The sequence below is a fragment of the Musa acuminata genome, chromosome BXJ2-1 (assembly GCF_036884655.1).
Source record: "Musa acuminata AAA Group cultivar baxijiao chromosome BXJ2-1, Cavendish_Baxijiao_AAA, whole genome shotgun sequence".
NCBI lineage: Eukaryota > Viridiplantae > Streptophyta > Magnoliopsida > Zingiberales > Musaceae > Musa > Musa acuminata.
Window position 1 is genome coordinate 26,810,333 of NC_088338.1, and position 18,681 is coordinate 26,829,013.

The 18,681-nt window shown below is 45.3% G+C and overlaps 1 non-coding gene and 7 pseudogenes across 1 annotated transcript; all 8 read left to right on the top strand.

The window, feature by feature from the left end:
• Positions 1–7,003: 7,003 nt before the first annotated feature.
• Positions 7,004–7,122, top strand: LOC135601634 (5S ribosomal RNA; annotated as a pseudogene).
• Positions 7,123–7,472: 350 nt separating this feature from the next.
• On the top strand, positions 7,473–7,591 carry LOC135602350 (5S ribosomal RNA; annotated as a pseudogene).
• Positions 7,592–7,941: 350 nt separating this feature from the next.
• Positions 7,942–8,060, top strand: LOC135602205 (5S ribosomal RNA; annotated as a pseudogene).
• Positions 8,061–8,410: 350 nt separating this feature from the next.
• Positions 8,411–8,529, top strand: LOC135600996 (5S ribosomal RNA). The gene has a single exon (XR_010483302.1). It is a non-coding gene; the product is annotated as a 5S ribosomal RNA (ribosomal RNA).
• A 350-nt stretch (positions 8,530–8,879) lies between these two features.
• On the top strand, positions 8,880–9,004 carry LOC135604476 (5S ribosomal RNA; annotated as a pseudogene).
• Positions 9,005–9,342: 338 nt separating this feature from the next.
• On the top strand, positions 9,343–9,461 carry LOC135602167 (5S ribosomal RNA; annotated as a pseudogene).
• A 350-nt stretch (positions 9,462–9,811) lies between these two features.
• On the top strand, positions 9,812–9,930 carry LOC135601795 (5S ribosomal RNA; annotated as a pseudogene).
• Positions 9,931–11,674: 1,744 nt separating this feature from the next.
• Positions 11,675–11,793, top strand: LOC135601808 (5S ribosomal RNA; annotated as a pseudogene).
• The last annotated feature ends 6,888 nt before the right edge of the window (positions 11,794–18,681 follow it).

Here is an 18,681-nt window from a genome sequence, read left to right on the forward strand (position 1 = left end):
CCAGATCTAGGGTGACGACACTATAGCGGCGACGACACTGTAGCGGTGAACAGATCTAGGGCGACCACTGTAGCAGCGGCCATATCTCCCTAGGGCGATCTGACTCCTGCAGCGTCGGCTTTCTCCCACGGGCGACAGGCGACGACACTGTAGCGGCGATCTGATTTCCTGCAGCGTCGGCTGTTTCCCAAGGGCAACGTACTGTAGCGGCGGCGACGACACTGTAGCAGCGACAGTACTGTAGCGGCGACGACACTGTAGCGGCGACGAGATCTCCTTAGGGCGATCTGACTCCTGCAGCGTTGGCTTTCTCCCACGGGCGACGTTACTATAGCAACGATCTGATCTCCCTTACTGTAGTGGTGATCGGATCTCCTGCAGCGTCGGCTTCTCCCCAAGGGCGACGACACTATAGCGGCGACCAGATCTCCCTAGGGCGACGGTGCTGTAGCGGCGATCTGATATACTGCGACGGTGGCTTTTCCCTATGGAGATGATTCTATAGCCGCGACCAGAAGAGGGATCAAACATGGCAACGACGGCCCCTAGGGCTGGCGACGGTGGCGGGAGAGTTGATATGATGGTAAGACTCCCTACCGTTACCCCTCAATTGGCTCCTCCTCCATATCCTCTCCAAAGAGAAACTCCTTCGACGAAACAGCATCGAAGTAGGTCGCGCTCTAGATCACGGCAGCCTGCCCTCATTTCCAGTGATCCTAGGCCTTGGACTAGCCTCTTCAAGGCTCCGGTTGGAAGTCCGGATCTAAGCTTGGAATTCTTTACTCCCGAAGTTCAGGCTGATAAGAAGATTGCTGTATACGAGACTACTGATTCAGCAGAGCTTATTGAGACATGGTCTATGGCGATTGTTGGCTATGTGGTAGGTCTCAAAACATCTTATTTCCCACTATCCTCATTTATCAAAACTCGATGGGGAATATCATCATTTGATCTTCATATGCTGGAGAACGGATTCTTTGTTTGCAAGCTATACTCTGAAGAAGATTTACAACGGGTCCTCGAAGGATTCTGGACTATTCGCGGCCATCCAATGATTCTACGACGCTGGTCTCCTGATGTCCGTTTGGAGTTAGATAGCCTACAGTCTATTCCATTATGGGTATCCTTTCAAGGTCTTCCTCTATATCTTTGGAGTCGACGTTTTATTGCAAAGTTATGCAGCACTCTGGGACAGCCACTCTACATCGACAAAGCAACTGCTGCTCAAACGAGATTAGCATTTGCACGAGCATGTGTACTGGTTTCTTCTAACGAAGATCTTCCAAATGAGGTTTTCTATCGTGATCTTGACGGGAACACTCGGAAGGTACATGTCTCATATTCCTGGAAGCCACAATGATGTCAGCATTGCTTATCTTTTGGTCATGCAAATGGAGCTTGTCAGCAAACTCCAAAACAAATCACAAAGGTCTATCGACCACGTCAAGCGCCTCCGCAACAAAGTGAGTCTTCTCTAAGGGCAGTAGCACCGATGGTGGCGAAGACTATTGAGCATTCCGACTCGCAAGGACAGCACCGCGGACAGAAGGACAAATCCAAAATTATATCTCTTCCTATAATGTCGGAGCCTTCCACAACAGAGGTTTCCCTTGGTACTAGTGGACAGGAGAAACATAAGTCAGGAACTTCATCTCTTCCAATATCATTGGATCCGTCCACAATAGCTCAACAAACTCAGGCCCAAACAAATCTAGCCAGCAAGGATATTCTTCCTCAACAAACTCAGGCCACAACAAACATCGCCAACAAGGATATTCTGTCTCAACAAACTCATGCCCCAACAAACCTCTCTAGCCAAGCTACTCCAACAAGTACTATCCAGGAAATTGTGCTGCAACAATCTTATCATGCTTCAACAAACCCTGCCAATCAAGACCACATGATTCAAGGTATTTTAAAGTTTAAAAATCTGCAAGCTGTAGATGAAGTGGATAAATATAGAAATAAAGCCATAAAAGGTAAGGATATTGTGCGGGAGGAAAATACAAAACCGAAGGATAAGAAAAAGGATGGTACAGTCCATCCAAAGTCGTAGGATGAATACCTTACCACCTTTTTATTTCTTTATTACTGATGAAGATAACATGTTGGAATGTTCGCGGACTTAATAAGCCGGAGAAATGTCGGGAGCTCAACAGAATAATCAAGTCTGCCGCATGTGATATTGTTATTCTAGTAGAAACGAAAATTAAACAATCGCGCGTTCAAGCTCAAAAGAATTTAATATGGCCGGACGCAGAACTGTTTACGAATGACTCAAATGAAACTTTTGGTAGAATATGGGTCTTATGGCATCCTAACTCTATTAATGCTTGGTTTATTTCTGCTACTGATCAATTCATTCAACTTAAGGTAGAGGACAAAAAGAATGGCTGTCAATTCAATTTCATTGGTATATATGCTTCAAATAGTATGCAAGAAAGAAATACTCTTTGGTCTGACCTGACTAATATTGCAAATGGCTGTCTCAATGTACCTTGGATTGTTCTTGGAGACTTTAATACTGTTCGGTACACAAATGAAAAAGAGGGGGGTAGACAACTTTCAGAAAGCCAGCTTCAAAGTTTTAATGATTACATTGACACTGCAGCTTTGTTTGATATGAAATCTGTGGGTAATTGGCTCTCCTGGAGTAATCAAGGTGCTGCTAACAGAAAAATAATGGCTCGACTTGATAGGTGTTTGATTAATCATGAATGGTTAACAGTTTATCCAGATTCACTTCTTGAGTATGGTGCTCCTTTGTTTTCTGACCATTCTTTAATGTATATACACGCAGACAAAGCGACACCAAGAGGCAAGAAACCGTTTAGATTCTTTAACATGTGGAGTACTCATCCTCAATTTCTTGATGTTATCAGATCTGCTTGGAATGTTAATGTGCATGGATCCCCCCCTACATCTTATGTCAAAAGCTCAAAGTCTGTAAAGCAGCACTAAAGGAGTGGAATACAAATACCTTTGGCAATATTACCACCACAGTTCAATTTTGCAGGAAGGAACTAATGTCATTGCAACATGAGCTACAACTTCAGCCAAATGATGAGAATATTATCTACAAAGAGACAGAAGCCAGAAATAACTTCATGCAAGCCTTAAAACAAGAGGAAAGTTTTGTAAAGCAGAAGTCTCGACAGCATTGGCTTACACTAGGAGATTCCAATACTAAATTTTTTTATGCTTCAATTGCTACTCGAAGGGCTGTTAACCGTATCAGCAAATGCAGAGACAAAGATGATAATCTTATTGAGAATTTAGATGAGGTTAAAGCACACACAGAGCAATTTTTTTATTCCTTAATCAAGCTGGGAAAACTAATAACATTCATGTGGAGCCGGCTAGAAAACTTGATTCGGAAGCTATTTCAATCCTCAATGCCCCAATTACTGACGACGAAATTGTATGTATTGTCTTTAAGTCACCAAAGCACAAAAGCCCAGGTCCAGATGGATTTCCAGCTGAATTTTACCAAACTGCTTGGTCTATTATTGGAAAAGATGTGATCAAGGCTTGCCAACATTTTTTCTCTTCAGGTCATATTCTTAGAGAGATGAATTGCACCTTTATTTCTTTAATTCCGAAGAATGCAGGGGCTGATTCACTAGAGAACTATCGACCCATATCATTATGCAACTTTATTTACAAGATCATCTCCAAAGTATTAGCAAATAGAATGCAAAAGGTAATACACAGGATCATTAGCCCAAATCAAGCTGCTTTCATGAAAGGGAGAAGTATACATCATAACATTTTGCTTGCTAATGACTTGGTCAAAGATTTGCATTCAAAAGCAAGAGGGACAAAAATATGTTTTAAAGCTGATTTACGGAAAGCCTTTGATTCAGTTAATAGGAAATTTATCTATAAGATGCTCCTCGATATGAACTTCCCACAGCAATGGGTTAATTGGATTCAATCTTGCCTGGAAACTCCAAAGTTTTCGATACTCTTTAATGGCTCACCTATTGGTTTTTTTGGGAGCACGAATGGCATTCGACAAGATGATCCACTCTCTCCGTATCTCTTTACTATTGCGATGGAAGGACTTAGCTGTATGTTGGAACATGCAGTCTTAAATGGCAGTATTAAGGTACCTAATGCTGGCTCTATTCATATATCACATATAACATTTGCAGATGATTTACTTATCTTTCTCCAAAATGATCCAACTTCAATAAAGAACCTGGCTACTATTATGAATGACTTTGGTATGGTTTCTGGACTTCAGTTAAATCATGCGAAAAGTAAAGTATATATGAGCCCTTACGTTGAGGATAAGGTCTTTATTGCACAAACTTTGGGGGTTAGTGAGGGAAGCCTGCCAGTTCCTTATTTGGGTCTCCCGCTCATATCCACAGGCATTCACAAAATCCACTGTCAGCCTATCTTGCAAAAAATAAAGAATAGAATTTCTTCTTGGAAAAATAGGCTTCTATCAAAAGCAGGACGACTCGAACTCATCCGTTCTGTATTGCACTCCTACTCTATATATTGGTGTAATGCATTTCTTCTGCCTGCTGGACTTCTCCAAGATATTGAACGGTTATTAATGAACTTCTTCTGGAATGGCACAAATGATAAGGCAATGCATATGGTAAATTGGGATAGCATTTGCAAACCGAAAGATGAAGGGGGGCTAAACTTGAGAAATACTAGAGATTGGAATCAAGCATGCCTGGTACAACAATTGTGGGATCTTTTGCAAAACAAATGTTCCTTATGGTCACAATGGGTTTCTGCTAGGTATCTTTCAAAGGAATCAATCTGGGAAATTTCAACAAGAACATACCACTCTTCAGCTTGGAAAGGAATTTTAAAGGCAAGGAATTGGCTAATCAAACACATTTCTTATGCAATCTCTTCTGGAACTAGTACTAATATGTGGTACGATCCTTGGGTGAATGGGAAGAGTATATTTCAATTATATGGCGACAGAATACGAAAAGATCTTGGCGCTCCCAAAGATTGGAAGGTTTCCGAGTTCATTGTTAATGGTACCTGGTGTCTCCCTAATCCTATTTCTCCCGAAATGTTATCACTTTGGCCGACTATCATAGCTATTCCAATCAGGAACAACTCTTCAGATATACTTATTTGGCCTCATGACAATGGCAAATTTAGTGCCACATCCGCATGGAATCAAATTAGGCAAAGAAATAACAAGTGGGTCCCAAGCAGTTGGACATGGGATCGACCGGGATCACAAAGACACTCCTTATGTACATGGCAGGCCCTTCTCAATAAACTACCTACAATAGACAATATGAAAAGAAGAGGTATCTATCATGTTAACCGATGCTCCCTTTGTTTGCAATAAGAAGAAACTGTTGACCACCTCTATTTTGCTTGTAATTATACAAAATGGATATGGAAGGAGATTCTCCAGCGATTTGAACTCAATAGACTGCCGCAACCAAACTTGCACCAAGAACTAGGCGACCTTATGCAATGTTTCTCAAGAAAAGGGCCACTTACACAACTGGCAAAGGTTACTTTCAGATGCGCTATTTGGTGGATGTGGAAGGAGAGATGTAATAGAATCTTTGAATGTCAACACACAAACAATGCTCAGCTCTTGAAAGAGATTATTAGAGACTCAAGATCTTGCATGGAGCATGATCTTAAAACCGAGCACTTCACCCGAAGAGAAAAAGATATTTTTATCAAATTTAATTTTGCTATTAGCTAAAGATCTTGGGAATGATGCCAAATAATGTACCCACAGGTAGTTATAGTCTACAGCATGTGTAGTCATAACTATCGCATTCGCACTCTATGAGTTACTTGGCTTTGTCTATGACTTGTATAGATAAAGCTATTTGTAGAAACTTTATACATAATCAATTTACTTTTACTTACCAAAAAAAAAAAAAAGTCTTACCATCGTATTAACTCTCCCGCCACCATCGCCAGCCCTAGGGGCCGTCGCTGCCATGTTTGATCCCTCTTCTGGTCGCGGCTATAGAATCATCTCCATAGGGAAAAACCACCGTCGCAGTATATCAGATCGCCGCTACAGTACCGTCGCCCTAGGGAGATCTGGTCGCCGCTATAGTATCGTCGCCCTTGGGGAGAAGCTGACGCTGCAGGAGATCCGATCACCACTACAGTAAGGGAGATCAGATCGTTGCTATAGTATCATCGCCCGTGGGAGAAAGCCAACGCTGCAGGAGTCAGATCGCCTTAGGGAGATCTCGTCGCCGCTACAGTGTCGTCGCCGCTACAGTACTGTCGCTGCTACAGTGTCGTCGCCGCCGCTACAGTACGTCGCCCTTGGGAAACAGCCGACGCTGCAGGAAATCAGATCGCCGCTACAGTGTCGTCGCCTGTCGCCTGTCGCCCGTGGGAGAAAGCCGACGCTGCAGGAGTCAGATCGCCCTAGGGAGATCTGGCCGCCGCTACAGTGGTCGCCCTAGATATGTTCGCCGCTACAGTGTCGTCGCCGCTACAATGGTCGCCCTAGATCTGGTTGACGCTACAGTGTCGTCGCCGCTGCAGGAGTCAGATCGCCCTAGGGAGATCTGGCCGCCGCTACAGTGTCATCGCCGCTACAGTGGTCGCCCTAGATCTGGCCGCCGCTACAGTGGTCGCCGCTACAGTGCCGCCGCTACAGTGTTGTCTGTTGCACTCCTTTTTGCGTCCCGAGATACGAAACATCTCCCGTAGACCTCCGAGACGATTGTTTTGGGGCTCAGAATTTGTCGTGACCGCTACGCAGTCAGTATCGTGGGGCTCGGAGAGAGCTTTCCGGATTGGGGTCGCAATAGCGATTCCGAGATCGTTCTAGAAAGTGCCGATGGTTTCGACGCGCGCTTGCCGTGACCGATACGCAGTCGTTGGGCTAGGGCTCGGAGAGAGCTTGAAATAGGGATTTCGTGAACGTTCGAGAAAGCGTCGACGGTTTCGTGACAGGCAAAGAGGCTCCGGACGTTGATGCGCCGGCCGCGAGGTGCACATAGGTGAGGGACAAAGCACGCGAAACGGGTGCGATAATGCCAGCACTAAATCACCGGATCCCATCAGAACTCCGAAGTTAAGCGTGATTTAGAGAGAGTAGTACTAGGATGGGTGACCCCCTGGGAAGCCCTCGTGTTGCACTCCATTTTGCGTCTCGAGATACGAAACATCTCCCGTAGACCTCCGAGACGATTGTTTTGGGGCTCAGAATTTGCCGTGACCACTACGCAGTCAGTATCGTGGGGCTCGGAGAGAGCTTTCCGGATTGGGGTCGCAATAGCGATTCCGAGATCGTTCTAGAAAGTGCCGATGGTTTCGACGCGCCCTTGCCGTGATCGATACGCAGTCATTGGGCTAGGGCACGGAGAGAGCTTGCAATAGGGATTTCGTGAACGTTCGAGAAAGCGCCGACGTTTTCGTGACGGGCAAGAGTCTCCGGACGTTGATGCGCCGGCCGCGACGTGCACATCGGCGAGGGACGAAGCACGCGAAAAGGGTACGATAATGCCAGCACTAAAGCACCGGATCCCATCAGAACTCCGAAGTTAAGCGTGATTTAGAGAGAGTAGTACTAGGATGGGTGACCCCCTGGGAAGCCCTCGTGTTGCACTCCATTTTGCGTCTCGAGATACGAAACATCTCCCGTAGACCTCCGAGACGATTGTTTTGGGGCTCAGAATTTGCCGTGACCACTACGCAGTCAGTATCGTGGGGCTCGGAGAGAGCTTTCCGGATTGGGGTCGCAATAGCGAATCCGAGATCGTTCTAGAAAGTGCCGATGGTTTCGACGCGCCCTTGCCGTGATCGATACGCAGTCATTGGGCTAGGGCTCGGAGAGAGCGTACAATAGGGATTTCGTGAACGTTCGAGAAAGCGCCGACGTTTTCGTGACGGGCAAGAGTCTCCGGACGTTGATGCGCCGGCCGCGACATGCACATCGGCGAGGGACGAAGCACGCGAAAAGGGTACGATAATGCCAGCACTAAAGCACCGGATCCCATCAGAACTCCGAAGTTAAGCGTGATTTAGAGAGAGTAGTACTAGGATGGGTGACCCCCTGGGAAGTCCTCGTGTTGCACTCCTTTTTGCGTCCCGAGATACGAAACATCTCCCGTAGACCTCCGAGATGATTGTTTTGGGGCTCGGAATTTGCCGTGACCGCTACGCTGTCAGTATCGTGGGGCTCGGAGAGAGCTTTCCGGATTGGGGTCGCAATAGCGATTCCGAGATCGTTCTAGAAAGTGCCGATGGTTTCGACGCGCCCTTGCCGTGACCGATACGCAGTCGTTGGGCTAGGGCTCGGAGAGAGCTTGCAATAGGGATTTCGTGAACGTTTGAGAAAGCACCGACGGTTTCGTGATGGGAAAGAGGCTCCGGACGTTGATGCGCCGGCCGCGACGTGCACATCGGCGAGGGACGAAGCACGCGAAAAGGGTGCGATAATGCGAGCACTAAAGCACCGGATCCCATCAGAACTCCGAAGTTAAGCGTGATTTAGAGAGAGTTGTACTAGGATGGGTGACCCCCTGGGAAGTCCTCGTGTTGCACTCCTTTTTGCGTCCCGAGATACGAAACATCTCCCGTAGACCTCCGAGATGATTGTTTTGGGGCTCGGAATTTGCCGTGATCGCTACGCTGTCAGTATCGTGGGGCTCGGAGAGAGCTTTCCGGATTTGGGTCGCAATAGCTATTCCGAGATCGTTCTAGAAAGTGCAGATGGTTTCGACGCACGCTTTCCGTGACCGATACGCAGTCGTTGTGCTAGGGTTCGTAGAGAGCTTGCAATAAGGATTTCGTGAACGTTCGAGAAAGCGCCGACGGTTTCGTGACAGGCAAGAGGCTCCGGACGTTGATGCGCCGGTCGCGACGTGCACATCGGCGAGGGACGAAGCATGCGAACAGGGTGCGATAATGCCAGCACTAAAGCACCGGATCCCATCAGAACTCCGAAGTTAAGCGTGATTTAGAGAGAGTAGTACTTGGATGGGTGACCCCCTGGGAGACGATCGTGTCCTTTTTGCATCCCGAGATACGAAACATCTCCCGTAGACCTCCGAGACGTTTGTTTTGGGGCTCGGAATTTGCCGTGACTGCTACGCAGTCAGTATCGTGGGGCTCGGAGAGAGCTTTACGGATTGGGGTCGCAATAGCGATTCCGAGATCGTTCTAGAAATTGCCGATGGTTTTGAGGCGCGCTTGCCGTGACCGATACGCAGTCGTTGGGCTAGGGCTCGGAGAGAGCTTGCAATAGGGATTTCGTGAACGTTCGAGATAGCGCCAACGTTTTCATGAAGGGCAAGAGTCTCTGGACGTTGATGCGCCGGCCGCGACGTGCACATCGGCGAGGGACGAAGCACGCGAAAAGGGTGCGATAATGCCAGCACTAAAGCACTGGATCCCTTCAGAACTCCGAAGTTAAGCGTGATTTAGAGAGAGTAGTACTAGGATGGGTGACCCCCTGGGAAGTCCTCGTGTTGCACTCCTTTTTGCGTCCCGAGATACGAAACATCTCCCGTAGACCTCCGAGATGATTGTTTTGGGGCTCGGAATTTGCCGTGACAGCTACGCAGTCAGTATTGTGGTGCTCGGAGAGAGCTTTTCGGATTGGGGTCGCAATAGCTATTAGAAGATCGTTCTAGAAAGTGCAGATGGTTTCGACGCGCGCTTGCCGTGACCGATACACAGTCGTTGTGCTAGGGCTCGGAGAGAGATTGCAATAGGGATTTCGTGAATGTTCGAGAAAGCGCCGACCGTTTCGTGACGGGCAAGCGGCTCCAGACGTTGATGCGTCGGCCGCGACGTGCACATCTGCGAGGGACGAAGCACGCGAACAGGGTGCGATAATGCCAGCACTAAAGCACCGGATCCCATCAGAACTCTGAAGTTAAGCGTGATTTAGAGAGAGTAGTACTTGGATGGGTGACCCCCTGGGAATTCCTCGTGTTGCACTCCTTTTTGCGTCCCGAGATACGAAACATCTCCCGTAGACCTCCGAGACGTTTGTTTTGGGGCTCGGAATTAGCCGTGACTGCTACGTAGTCAGTATCGTGGGGCTCGGAGAGAGCTTTCCGGATTGGGGTCGCAATAGCGATTCCGAGATCGTTCTAGAAAGTGCCGATTGTTTCGACGCGCCCTTGCCGTGACCGATACGCAGTCGTTGGGCTAGGGCTCGGAGAGAGCTTGCAATACGGATTTCGTGAACGTTCGAGAAAGCGCCGACGGTTTCGTGACGGGCAAGAGTTTCCGGACGTTGATGCGCCGGCCGCGACGTGCTCATCGGCGAGGGACGAAGCACGCGTAAAGGGTGCGATAATGCCAGCACTAATCACCGAATCCCATCAGAACTCTGAAGTTTTTTTTTGGTAAGTAAAAGTAAATTGATTATGTGTAAAGATTCTACAAATAGCTTTATCTATACAAGTCATAGACAAAGCCAATTAACTCATAGAGTGCGAATGCGATAGTTATGACTACACATGCTGTAGACTATAACTACCTGTGGGTACATTATTTGACATCATTCCCAAGATCTTTAGCTAATAGCAAAATTAAATTTGATAAAAATATCTTTTTCTCTTCGGGTGAAGTGCTCGATTTTGAGATCATGCTCCATACAGGATCTTGAGTCTCTAATAATCTCTTTCAAGAGTTGAGCATTGTTTGTGTGTTGACATTCAAAGATTCTATTACATCTCTCTTTCCACATCCACCAAATAGCGCATCTGAAAGTAACCTTTGCCAGTTGTGTAAGTGGCCCTTTTCTTGAGAAACATTGCATAAGGTCGCCTAGTTCTTGGTGCAAGTTTGGTTGCGGCAGTCTATTGAGTTCAAATCGCTGGAGAATCTCCTTCCATATCCATTTTGTATAATTACAAGCAAAATAAAGGTGGTCAACAGTTTCTTCTTGTTGCAAACAAAGGGAGCATCGGTTAACATGATAGATACCTCTTCTTTTCATATTGTCTATTGTAGGTAGTTTATTGAGAAGGGCCTGCCATGTACATAAGGAGTGTCTTTGTGATCCCGGTCGATCCCATGTCCAACTGCTTGGGACCCACTTGTTATTTCTTTGTCTAATTTGATTCCATACGGATGTGGCACTAAATTTGCCATTGTCATGAGGCCAAATAAGTATATCTGAAGAGTTGTTCCTGATTGGAATAGCTATGATAGTCGGCCAAAGTGATAACATTTCGGGAGAAATAGGATTAGGGAGACACCAGGTACCGTTAGCAATGAACTCGGAAACCTTCCAATCTTTGGGAGCCCCAAGATCTTTTCGTATTCTGTCGCCATATAATTGAAATATACTCTTCCCATTCACCCAAGGATCGTACCACATATTAGTACTAGTTCCAGAAGAGATTGCATAAGAAATGTGTTTGATTAGCCAATTCCTTGCCTTTAAAATTCCTTTCCAAGCTGAAGAGTGGTATGTTCTTGTTGAAATTTCCCAGATTGATTCCTTTGAAAGATACCTAGCGATTCCGAGATCGTTCTAGAAACTGCCGATGGTTTCGACGCGCCCTTGCCGTGACCGATACGCAGTCGTTGGGCTAGGGCTCGGAGAGAGCTTGCAATAGGGATTTCGTGAACGTTCGAGAAAGCGCCGAAGGTTTCGTGATGGGCAAGAGGCTCCGGACGTTGATGCGCCGGCCGTGACGTGCACATCGGCGAGGGACGAAGCACACGAACAGGGTGCGATAATGCCAGCACTAAAGCACCGGATCCCATCAGAACTCTGAAGTTAAGAGTGATTTAGAGAGAGTAGTACTTGGATGGGTGACCCCTTGGGAATTCCACGTGTTGCACTCCTTTTTGCGTCCCGAGATACGAAACATCTCCCGTAGACCTCCGAGACGTTTGTTTTGGGGCTCGGAATTTGCCGTGACTGCTACGCAGTCAGTATCGTGGGGCTCGGAGAGAGCTTTCCGGATTGGGGTCGCAATAGCGATTCCGAGATCGTTCTAGAAATTGCCGATGGTTTCGAGGCGCGCTTGCCGTGACCGATACGCAGTCCTTGGGCTAGGCCTCGGAGAGAGCTTGCAATAGGGATTTCGTGAAAGTTCGAGAAAGCGCCGACGGTTTCGTGACGGGCAAGAGGTTCCGGACGTTGATGCGTGTTAGGACTCTAGCTAGGAGAGTCCTAATTGAGAGGGATATTCCGTTAGGACTCTAGCTAGGAGAGTCCTAATTGAGAGGGACACTCTGTTAGGACTCTAACTAGGAGAGTCCCAATTGAGAGGGACATTCTGTTAGGAGATTTTTTCTTAGAGAAGAATTAGGAGTTGTAAGGGAATAGGAGTCTTGAGTATGAGTCATATTAGGAGTTGGTTAGAAGTAAGAGTCCTAAGTAGGAGTCCTATTAGGAGTTAGGGTTTAGAAGCCCTATAAATAGCCATGTATTCCTTCTCTTTTCATAAGCAATAGATGAATCTTTTCTGCAGCCTTTGAGCAGCAACTTGGAGGGAGGAACCCCTATAGAGTTCCAAGGAGGCCGATCCCCTAAAGAGATCAACCCCAAGTTTAGAATCTGCAAGGGTTCTAACACCTGGTATCAGAGCAGCGTTCTTGGCGTCTCGCTGCCCTTTCACAGCCATCCATCAACCCTCCACAACCATCCAAAGCAATTCCCACAATTGCTTAAAAGATCGTCACCGAATTCCGCCATCATCTCTACCACCACGGATCATCCTTTGATCTCCCCGTGAATTGCAACAGGTTCTGGTTTCCTACCTTACTGCTGCTGCAATTTAGTTATCCTTATTCGAAAATCCAAAAAAAAAAAAAAAATCGTTCCTATATTGCTGCATAAACTTTTCGTCACAAAGTTTTCATCTCTACGACGAAAGATATATTGCAGAATTCCAGCCGCATATCACCATCTGTTTGATCTTGCTACTGTGCTTTTTCTATCCAAATTTCTATGAAATTTTTATGACATCTTTGACACTTCTTAACAGTGGATTTCCCTTTGGTTTCATCAAAAAATTCTCAATATAAACTACTGATCTTTTATGTCCAATCTGCTGCACTTGAATTGCAGAATTCAAGCTGCATAGCACCATCTGTTTGATCTTGCTACTGTGCTTTTTCTATCCAATTTTCTACGAAATTTTTATGACATCTTTGACACTTCCTAACAGTAGATTTCCCTTTGGTTTCATCGAAAAATTCTCAATATAAACTACTGATCTTTTATGTCCAATCTGCTACACTTGAAAATCTATGCTGCAGAAAATTTCAACTACATATCGTTGCCTTAACCCATCTATTTGCAATCTTTTTTGAATGAAATTTCTTATAGACTTCATATATCATCTTGGCTTCCATCTAAGATTGATCTATTAAGAAATTCATCTCTAAAAACGATTTTATGTTGCTGCAAATTTTCATCGTAACCCGCTGAAATTTTTCGACGATAATTCTGCAATTCCAACTTGCACCAATTTCTTTGCTGTTATACTGCCGAAATTTTCTTGATTAAATTAGATATCCTTGCTGTCATATAAACTGTGATTTTGCTATCAATTCCCTCCTCAATTCTCTTAAGTTTTTGGTGGAAATTACGTCGAGAAACCGTTGTTTCTTCGACGACAATTCTACTCTTACAAGACAGCACATACTTGCTGCAACTTCCACGGATTTCTGTCAAACCTTTGCTACCATCTACCACAGATCCAAAACTTTCATCCAGAGCCCTAAAACTCTACCAAACCACACCCTCAAACTGCACCCAAAACAGCCACAAAACAAGCCTAAACCGTAGCCTACATCCACCAATCCACCAACACTTTCGACCATCACTTCTCTCAACCTATACATGCCTTTAACCCAACAGTAAAAGAGAGATCTTAACATCATTGATTTGGGGCCATATACTATGGCATCTAAGGAGGCAATCAATGCTAAATTCGAAGCCTTGGAGGCGCGAATGGAGGATAAGATTCGGACGCTCTTTACCGAACTCAGATTGGGCCGACCACTAAGCCCGAAGAAATCATATCAAGGAGAGAGCTTTGCCCAATCACACCAAGCCCGAAGAGATGACTTCCAAGAGAGGGGAAGCTCTATGACCAACCCCAACTATCCATGCATGAGAGTGGACTTCCCTAGATGGGAAGAAGGAAACCCGATTGGTTGGATTTCGTATGCGGAGCGATATTTTCGGTACCACAAAACCGCGGATGTATCTATGGTGAAAATTGCAGCTATACATCTTGAAGGGGATGCTATTCAATGGTTTGACTGGTTTGAACATACTTATGGAGTCCTTTCATGGCGACAATTCAAAGAAGAACTGCTGATTCGCTTCAGACCAACCGATTACGAGAATATTGACAAACAACTAGCAAAGATCCGACAAACCTCCACCATTCAGGAGTACCAAACCAGGTTTGAAAGGTTATCTAATCAAAATCATGATTGGTCTCAAAAATAGCTATTGAGGACCTTCATTGAGGGCTTGAAGCCGGAGATCCGAGGAGAAGTTAAAGCGCGACAACCGTATACGCTTATGGCAGCCATCTCTTTCGCACGACATCAAGAGGAGCAATTGAACCATGAAGCTCGGAGGACTAGGGTCACTCCTCAACCAGTAATATTGAAGCCCTCAGCCCCCCCTACTGTCGACCAAGTCCCTGCACCAAAGAGGTTAACAGGAGAAGAGCTTCGGGAGCGATATGCGAAGGGGTTATGTTGGCATTGTGACGAGCCGTGGAGCCGTGAGCATCGCTGCAGTAAAGGAGGACTTCTTATGATTGAACCGATAGAAGAAGAGGTCATTGAACATCCAAAAGAGAGCTTTGAATATGAAGAAGAAGATGCAGAAGAAGAGCCACAATCGACCGAAGTTACGGTACATACACTAGCTAGCTACTCAAACCCGCAAACGATGAAAATTGGAGGCCTTCTCAAACAACAACCAATCACTGTTCTCATCGACACGGGCAGTACTACTAACTTCCTAAATAGTAAGCTTGCTGTTCGGATATCATTACCTATCGAGAATCGCTGCAAGTTTGATGTTAAGGTCGCCGACGGACGGATTTTGAATTGTGATCATAGGCGCTTGCAGGAGAAACTATTGCTGCAGGACCAAGAGATAATTGCAGATTTCTTCCTTCTCCCTCTTAACAATCATGAGGCCATGCTCAGAATTAAATGGTTGACGACATTAGGTGATATTTCCTGGAATTTTATGAAACTAATTATGAAATTTTACAGTAAGGAGAAACATGTGACATTGCACGGGAAACGTGGGGGCGACATAACAACGATTTGCACACAACAAATGGAGAATGTTTTGCATAAAGCATGCAGCGGCTTTTTGGTACAACTTGAGCAGCAAACTAAGGGAGAGCTAACAGAATTTGAAGATCCAAATCTACTTCCTTTGCTTGCTGAATTTTCAAATATATTTGACGAACCGCGCAACCTACCTCTTACCTGTCGGCATGAGCATGATCATTGTATAATGATTCTTCCAGGCAAATCTTCAGCAAATGCTCAGCCATATCAGTATCCACATCTCCAGAAGGATGAAATAGAAAGGATTATAAAAGAGATGCTCGAAACAGGAGTTATTCGGCCAAGTTCCAACCTCTACTCTTCGCCGGTGCTACTTGTATGCAAGAAGGACGGAACAAGGCGAATATGTGTTGATTACCGAGCTCTCAATGGCATAATCATCAAGGACAAATGCTTTATTCCAATAGTTGATGAATTGCTAGATGAAAGGGAGCACAAATCTTTAAAAAGCTGGACCTTTGATCCGGGTATCATCAAATACGAGCATGCAAAGAAGACATACGGAAAACCACCTTTTGAACACACAACAACCACAAATTTTTGCTTTCTTCAACAAAAGGTGGAATATCTTGGGCATATCATATCAGAGGAAGGTGTGGCAGTGGACCCCTTCAAAATTGGAGCAATGCAAAACTGGCCGACCTCGAGAAACATAAAATTGCTACATGGCTTTCTGGGTTTAACAGGCTACTACCGCAAGTTCGTGAAAAACTATGGAAAGATCAGTGCACCACTTACTTCCTTACTAGAAAAAAATGTCTTCCAATGGTTGGACAGAGCCTCCGCTGCCTTCGACAAACTTAAGGCAGCCATGACGACGACGCCGGTGCTAACACTACCAGATTTCAACCGACCCTTCATTATTGAGGCCGACACATCTGGAGTCAGAATTGGAGCCATTCTCATGCAAGATGGTCGACCACTCGCATACACTAGCAAGACATTATCTCCCTCCGATCAAAATATGTCAACATATGATAAGGAGATGCTCGCCATTGTGCGCGCAGCAACGAGGTGGAGATTATACTTGATCAGGCGATACTTGCAAATCAAGACCGACCATAAAAGCCTAAAATATCTCTTGGAACAGAAGATATCTTCCCCCGAGCAGCAAAAATGGGTAACAAAACTTCTTGGATTTGATTTTGAAATAACTTACAAAAAGGGAAAAGAGAATGTTCTTGCAGATGCGCTTTCGCAGCTACCCGAGCAAGTTGAAGTTTCGACCGTTTCACTTCCGACCAGCGACTTCCTTGAGGATATTAAGATGGAATGGCAAGAAGATTCAGATACTAGTAAGATTATAAAAAAATTGGAGGAAGCACCAAGCCCCATGGCTCATTATAATTGGGACTCAAAAGAATTACACTATAAGGGACGCATTGTGCTTGTGACAAATTCTACTTGCATCTTCAATAGAAGATTTTGGACAAAGTTATTCTATATGCAGGGTACTAAATTGAAAAGGAGTACGACATATCACCCACAAACCAACAGCCAACCGGAAGTTTTAAACAGGTGCTTGGAGACAGCCCAAAGCCACCCACCAAATATGACTACCCAAAGAGAACTCCAGACCCAGCCAAGTGCCATTATTAATCGACGGATCGTGACTCGACGACGACGACCCACTAATGAAGTGCTAATACAGTGGGCGAACCTACCAAAAGAAGATGCCACTTGGGAGAACTATGACGACTTGAAGATCAAATTCCCAGAATTCATGAATCATCAGCCTCGAGGACAAGGCTGATTTGAAGAGGGCGGGTCTGTTAGGACTCTAGCTTGGAGAGTCCTAATTGAGAGGGACATTCATGTAAAAATGTTAGGACTCTAGCTAGGAGAGTCCTAATTGAGAGGGACATTCATGTAAAAATGTTAGGACTCTAGCTAGGAGAGTCCTAATTGAGAGGGACATTCTGTTAGGACTCTAGCTAGGAGAGTCCTAATTGTGAGGGGCATTCATGTAGGAGGTTTTTTCTTAGAGAAGAATTAGGAGTTGTAAGGGAATAGGAGTCTTGAGTAGGAGTCCTATTAGGAGTTGGTTAGAAGTAAGAGTCTTAAGTAGGAGTCCTATTAGGTGTTAGGGTTTAGAAGCCCTATAAATAGCCATGTATTCCTTCTCTTTTCATAAGCAATAGATGAATCTTTTCTGCAGCCTTTGAGCAGCAACTTGGAGGGAGGAACCCCTATAGAGTTCCAAGGAGGCCGATCCCCTAAAGAGATCAACCCCAAGTTTAGAATCTGCAAGGGTTCTAACAAGAAGCCCTATAAATAACCATGTATTCCTTCTCTTTTGATAAGCAATAGATGAAACTTTTCTGCAGCCTTTGAGCAGCACTTGGAGGGAGGAACCCCTATAGAGTTCCAAGGAGGCCGATCCCCTAAAGAGATCAACCCCAAGTTTAGAATCTGCAAGGGTTCTAACAACTGGTATCAGAGCAGCGTTCTTGGCATCTCGCTGCCCTTCCACTGCCATCCATCAACCCTCGACAACCGCCCAAAGCAATTCCCATAATTGCTTAAGAGATCATTGCCAAATTCCACCATCATCTCCACCACCGCAGATCATCCTTTGATCTCCCTGTGAATTGCAACAGGTTCTGGTTTCCTACCTTACTGCTGCTGCAATTTAGTTATCCATATTCGAAAATCCAAAAAAAAAAAAAAAAAAAAATTCGTTCCTATATTGCTGCAAATTTCATCGTAAGTTGCTGAAATTTTTCGACGAGAATTCTGCTATCGCAACTTACACCAATTTTCTTGCTGTTACTGCCGAAATTTTCTTGATTAAATTGGACATCCTTGCTGTCATATAAACTGAGATATTGCTGTCAATTCCCTCCTCAAATCTCTCAAATTTTTTGTGGAGATTTCATCGAGAAACCGCTGTTTCTTCGACGTTAATTCTGCTCTTACAAGACAACACAATTCTGCAGCAAACTTTCACTGATTTCTATCAAACCTATACATGCCTTTAACCCGTCAACAAAAGAGAAATCTTAACATCACAGATTTGGAGTCATATACTATGGCATCTGAGGACGCAATCAATGCTAAATTTGAAGCCTTTGAGGCACGAATGAAGGATAAGATTCGGACTCTCCTTACCGAATTCAGTTTGGGCCGACCACCAAGCCCGAAGAAATCACATCAAGGAGAGAGCTCTAATCAATCAAATCATGCCCAAAGAGATGACTTTCAAGAGAGGGGAGGTTCTATGACCGACCCCAACTATTCGCGCATGAGAGTGGACTTCCCTAGATGGGAAGAAGGAGACCCAATTGGTTGGATCTCGCGCGCGGAGCGATATTTTCGGTACCATAAAACTGCAGATGCATCCATGGTGGAAATTGCAGCTATACATCTTGAAGGGGATGCCATACAATGGTT